This window comes from Chiloscyllium plagiosum, unplaced genomic scaffold (genome assembly GCF_037043375.1).
Source record: "Chiloscyllium plagiosum isolate Xiang-an unplaced genomic scaffold, Cpla_swu_hap1 HiC_scaffold_35, whole genome shotgun sequence".
In the NCBI taxonomy this organism is placed as follows: domain Eukaryota; kingdom Metazoa; phylum Chordata; class Chondrichthyes; order Orectolobiformes; family Hemiscylliidae; genus Chiloscyllium; species Chiloscyllium plagiosum.
In genome coordinates this window covers 12,031,450-12,037,449 of record NW_028270173.1, presented here as the reverse complement: position 1 = coordinate 12,037,449, position 6,000 = coordinate 12,031,450, and positions in this window count along the sequence as shown.

Here is a 6,000-nt window from a genome sequence, read left to right as displayed (position 1 = left end):
CACAAAACTCTGGTGCAGCCGCACTTGGAGTATTGCGTAGAGTACTGGTCACCACATTATAGAAAGGATGTGGAAGTTTTGGGAAGGGTTCAGAGGAGATTTACTAGGAGGTTGCCTGGTATGGAGGGAAGGTCTTATGAGGAAAGGCTGAGAGACTTGAGGCAGTTAGAGAGAAGAAGTTTGAAAGGTGACTTAATTGAGACATATAAGATAATCAGAGGGTTTATGTTCTATGTTCTATTTCTAAAAGCCTAAAATCGACAGAAACAGAAATACTCTCCAAAAGATAAATCCTGGGATTGTCACTGGTTCTGAACCATTTTCATGGTTGTAGAGATACATTAGTACATACTGATCATACCCCTTTGATTTGCATAAACGTTAAATACTGAAATGCCAGACCATTTTGATTAAGTTTATTATTGCATCTGTATCTTTTAAAGCTTGTTGGCATTACATGAAAAATATACAGGGGGTAGGGTCGATAAGGTGAGGTTCAGTTTCACCCCTTGGTAAAAAGAAGCAAAACAATATGACTGAAAAAGACAGAGCAGAGTAAAGGATAAGAAACCAAGAAGGGACTGGGATGAGGAAGGGTAAACAGAGAATTTCCCTGGAGCCCAAATCCAGGGATCATTTACTCCAAAAGACAAAATATAGGGGTTATTTACAGCGAAAGACCAAATCCAGGGATCACTTACACCCAGAGAGCAAATTGAATGATCAACAATACCACAAGACCAAATCCAGGGACCACTTTTAATGAAATTTCCATGTACCTTTCAAACTACTCTCCTGAAATAACTCCACAAAGGCTGGTATCCTTTCACCAAGTCACCTTTTATTTACACTTGCATAGTACATGACACTGACTCAGCTTGCACAGAGCTAGCTCCTTGAGTGACAGAGCCCCTGACATTCCTGTTTATATCTGTCAGCCAGGGCTCCCTGATTGGACCAGATTCACAGCTCCAATCAGATAAATCATATACCATGAGATCCTCCTGGCTGATCTTATTCTAATCCCTCCCCTTCTAAGTCTTGAGATGTGGGGTCGTTCCTTTTGCTGTAGCTTTTCCTGGGCAGTTTTGCACCAGAGCTACTCCCTCTGGTTCTGTCTTGGATCCTGACAGCATGTACCAGACAGGTAGACGTACTGGACTGCAGCCAGCTTCTTGTGCCCAGAGCATGAAGGTCAAAGCTCATCTTCTTCATCAGGCGGTAGCATTGCCGAGGCTCTGACTTCTACTATATCCTCAGAGGTTTCTTCAATTCTAGGTGGAGGGGAAGGACCTACGTGTTCTGACAGCCTTACCAGATGTTCTGAGCAGCCAGGTATGTTTTGCTCCTGCCCCACCTGCGAAGTTGCAGCTTTCAGTTGGTCCACAGTCGTGATCAGGACCACTTCTCCTAGCTGATCTTGTACATCATGGGGATGACTTTGTGTCAAACATGTCTCTTACCCATGCAGGGCCATTCCCTGGTTTTAACATCAAACTTCACCTCCTGAAGGAAACTGCCTCTCTTACTGAGAAGAGTTGTTCAACATTGGCGTTCCTGATGCTGTTTCACTTTTCCCTCTAGGTCCGTGAATTTCATATTAACCTATGGTGGAGTCTTCTCTCCGTTAGCAACTCTGCTGGAACTCCCTGTTTGAAGGGTGACATAGTGGTCAGTGGTTAGCACTGCTGCCTCACAGCTCCAGGACCTTAGTTAGATTCCAGTCTCTGTTGACTGTCTATTTGGAGTTTGCACATTCTCCCCATGTTTGAGCAGGTTTCCTCCCACAGTCCAAAGATATGCAGGCTTGGTGGATTAGCCATGAGAAATGCAGGGTTATGGGGGTAATGTATGGGGAACAGGTCTGAATAAGATTTTCTTTGGAGGGTCAGTATGGATTAAATGGGCCAAATACCTGCTTCCACGCTGTAGTAGTTCTATGGTGGTTCTGTCATCAACAGGAACGTGGATGGTTTGATGTCTAGTGAAGTTAAAGGCTGTTTCTTTAAGCCTGCCTTTGGACTGCTCTTTCTGCCAGACCATTGGATGATGGATTATATGGAGCTGTCTGAACATGCAGAATGCTATTCGACTTTAGGAAATAATCAAATTCCCTGCTCATAAATGATGGCCCACTACTTGTGATCAACACAACTAGGAGCCCGTTTCTTGCAAAAGATGCTTGCAGCTTTTCAATCGTCATCCCTGTTTGACAAATGAACTCGATACACGTCCAACCATCCACAATGGCAGAACACACATAGTCCATGAAAGGACTGGCATAGCTGACATGAAACTGAGTCCAGGATTTATCTGGCCATTCCCACAAATGTGGGGGATCTGTTGGCTGTAATTTTTTGTCCTTCTTGCCACTCTGGACATCACCCACTAAGGCGTCTATGTCAGTAACCAATCCTGACTACCAGACATAATTTCCCACCAATATTTTCATTTTGGAAACTCCTGAATGACTCAGGTGGAGTTCAGCAAATATCAGGCAGTGACTTTTATTTAGGAAGATCACCGTTGCTCCCCATGATAATATGCCATCCTCTGTGGCAATCAGATTTTGCTGAGTCCAGAAAGGTTTTAGTCCTGGTTGTGATGGCTCTTTTGTTTCCCCCAACACCACCAGCTGTTTTGCCAGGATAGGATCTTTTTGACTCCACAGTGTGATATTGTCAGCGGTGACTGGAAGGGTGTTGAGAAAGTTTCAAACCAGAACGGACTTTTCCATGGGAAGCACCACTGGTGGTGTATCCGTCAAGGGGACACAGTTCAAGGCATCTGCATTAGCCACTTGGCCTCCCGGATGGTGTTCCAACTTTTAATTGTATGCACTGGGAATAAGGACACACCACTGGATTTTGACCTGAAGCTATGGGCGACCATTTAACCAGACATTTATTTTGTTTGCTGCTGTTTTGGGTGTTTCTAAGCACTTTAACTATTCCAAATCAGCTGTTAGTGTATTTTCTAGGGTGTGCTTTCTCCTGGACACCAGCCTATGAGCTCTCTTACTCAGGTCAGGTCTAGTGGGACTTTTTCGCCATCTTGAGGCTGCATAACAGCAGCAACTGCAATAGTTTGCCGACTTGGATTCTCAAGGTATCTTTAACTGTTTGACCGAGATTTTGCTTTGTTTTGGGGCTTCGGGCCCTCCCGTTCACGATACCTCCTGAGTGAGGCGATGCAATTGCCTGCACTCAAGTGTGTTCCCCAAGCCCAGTCACCTGACGAAGATGTCCACTTCCTTTGGCATACCCTGTAACATATAAGTTCCACTTGCCGCATTTCCTAACAACAAAGCTAGTTGTAGTGCCTGTTTGAAGTCCAGCTGAGCTTCAGCTAATAGGTGCTTTTGCAAGATGATATCATTAATTCTTCATACTTCATGGTCTCTCAACATCTCATTTGTGGTTAAACTAAAATCACATGCCTCTGTCAGTCGTCTTAATCTCAATAAAACCCCGATACAGATTTCACTGGTTCTCAAACTGTCAAGTAAATCCAAAAGTATCTCAGAATTAGAGGACACTTTGGATCATAATATTCCTTAACTAAATTTGTCAACCTTGAAAGGTTTAAGTATCTGGTATCTCTGGGAAATTTAAGCTCCTAATAATTGAAAAATACAATACAATATCTTTTATTGTAAAACAAATGGGTCCACATGCTGTCTGGAAAATTGCTCATTGCTCTTTGTCTACCCCAATGTCATTTGCCTGGAAATAATAGCATATTCTTTCTATATTGTGTCCAGACTTTGACGGCAAAATTGAATGAGTCAAGCTTCCCAAATATTGGCATCATGCCAGAAATGCTTATGCCAATTTAAAGACGAATGTTGCAAATAAATCTTTTCAGGGACACTTTTCTCTCATTGCCACTGAAATAATTCCATGAAGGCTGCTATCCTGGCACTAAGTCATCCTTTATGCACAGTACACGGCACTGATTCAGCTAGCACAAAGCTGGATCCGAGAGTGAGCAGGATCCCTGACACTCCTGTTCGTATCTCTCAGCCAGGGCTCCCTGATTGGACCAGGTTAACAGCCCAATATTCCATGAGATCTACCTGGCTGACCTCATGCTAAAGACTACATCTCCCCGTAAATTAATATCTATAGTCATATGCTATGCTCACACTCTTATTAATTCAACTTCCTGACTGAGTCATCTGATTAAAATCTTTAATTTATTAATTTCAAATATAACTGTTTAGAAAATAAAAATCACCTACCAGCCACTTAGTGTCATCAGGCAGGAGTATCTCAGATCTTTTACTGAATGTGGTTGATGGGTTCTCAACCCATAGACCTCTCACTGATCACACTTTCTCTGTGCCCTTCCTAAGGAGAGGCAAACTCTACACACCCCTCTCACTAATATCATTAAGGAAATACCAGTTTTCTTACAATCATCATTAAATCATTCCTCAAGGCAGCACTTGTGTAATGTGATAATAATATAAGTTTATGGGGGTATTGTAACATTTTAATTCAAATCCCAAGATTAATTCGTTCATTTGAGATTTTAATTAGGTATTAAGAAACAGTCTAATGTCATAACTCAAGAAACTTTAGTTAGATCATAATTAATAGCTATTAACGCAGGGCAGAGATTTTATGGGTGGACTTTGACTCTTGCTTCCGAGTTTAGCTTCAGGCATGGGTCAACACTTGGTTTATCAATCTCTGCCAATGTCTCAAGGACTTTCCATTCCCAAATGAAAAGATAACTGCAATTATTCTTACATTCGTTGGAAGCTACTTATTAACTTTTCCCAAAGCACAACCCAAATATTGGTCAATTACAGCAATACATTCTGATTGACCCTGGCTAGGCTTATTGCTGATTGGTTTAGTGGACACATTATCAATCTTTCTGGATCAGTGGTGCTGGAAGAGCACAGCAATTCAGGCAGCATCCGAGGACAGGCAAAATCGACGTTTCGGGCAAAAGCCCTTCATCAGGAATAAAGGCAGAGAGCTTGAAGCGTGGAGAGATAAGCTAGAGGAGGGTGGGGGTGGGGAGAGAGTGGCATAGAGTACAATAGGTCAGTGGGGAAGGAGATGAAGGTGATAGGTCAGGGAAGAGAGGATGGAGTGGATAGGTGGAAAAGGAGCTGGGCAGGTCGGACAAGTCCGGACAGGTCAGGGGATCGAGTTGCGGGAGGTTAGAAGCTAGGATGAGGTGGGGGAAGGGGAAATGAGGAAACTGTTGAAATCCACATTGATGCCCTGGGGTTGAAGTGTTCCGAGGCAGAAGATGAGGCGTTCTTCCTCCAGGCGTCTGGTGGTGAGGGAGCGGCGGTGAAGGAGGCCCAGCACCTCCATGTCCTCGGCAGAGTGGGAGGGGGAGTTGAAATGTTGGGCCACTGGGCGATTTGGTTGATTGGTGCGGGTGTCTCTGAGATGTTCCCTAAAGCGCTCTGCTAGGAGGCGCCCAGTCTCCCCAATGTAGAGGAGACCGCATCGGGAGCAACGGATACAATAGATGATATTAGTGGATGTGCAGGTAAAATTTTGATGGATGTGGAAAGCTCCTTTGGGGCCTTGGATAGAGGTGAGGGAGGAGGTGTGGGCGCAGGTTTTACAGTTCCTGCGGTGGCAGGGGAAAGTGCCAGGATGGGAGGGTGGGTCGTAGGGGGGCGTGGACCTGACCAGGTAGTCACGGAGGGAACAGTCTTTGCGGAAGGCGGAGAGGGGTGGGGAGGGGTGGGGTCTGTTTGGAGGTGGCGGAAATGTCGGCGGATGATTTGGTTTATGCGAAGGTTGGTAGGGTGGAAGGTGAGCACCAGGGGCGTTCTGTCCTTGTTGCGGTTGGAGGGGTTGGGTCTGAGGGCGGAGGTGCGGGATGTGGATGAGATGCGTTGGAGGGCATCTTTAACCACCTGGGAAGGGAAATTGCGGTCTCTAAAGAAGGAGGCCATCTGGTGTGTTCTATGGTGGAACCGCTCCTCCTGGGAGCAGATACGGCGGAGGCGGAGGAATTGGG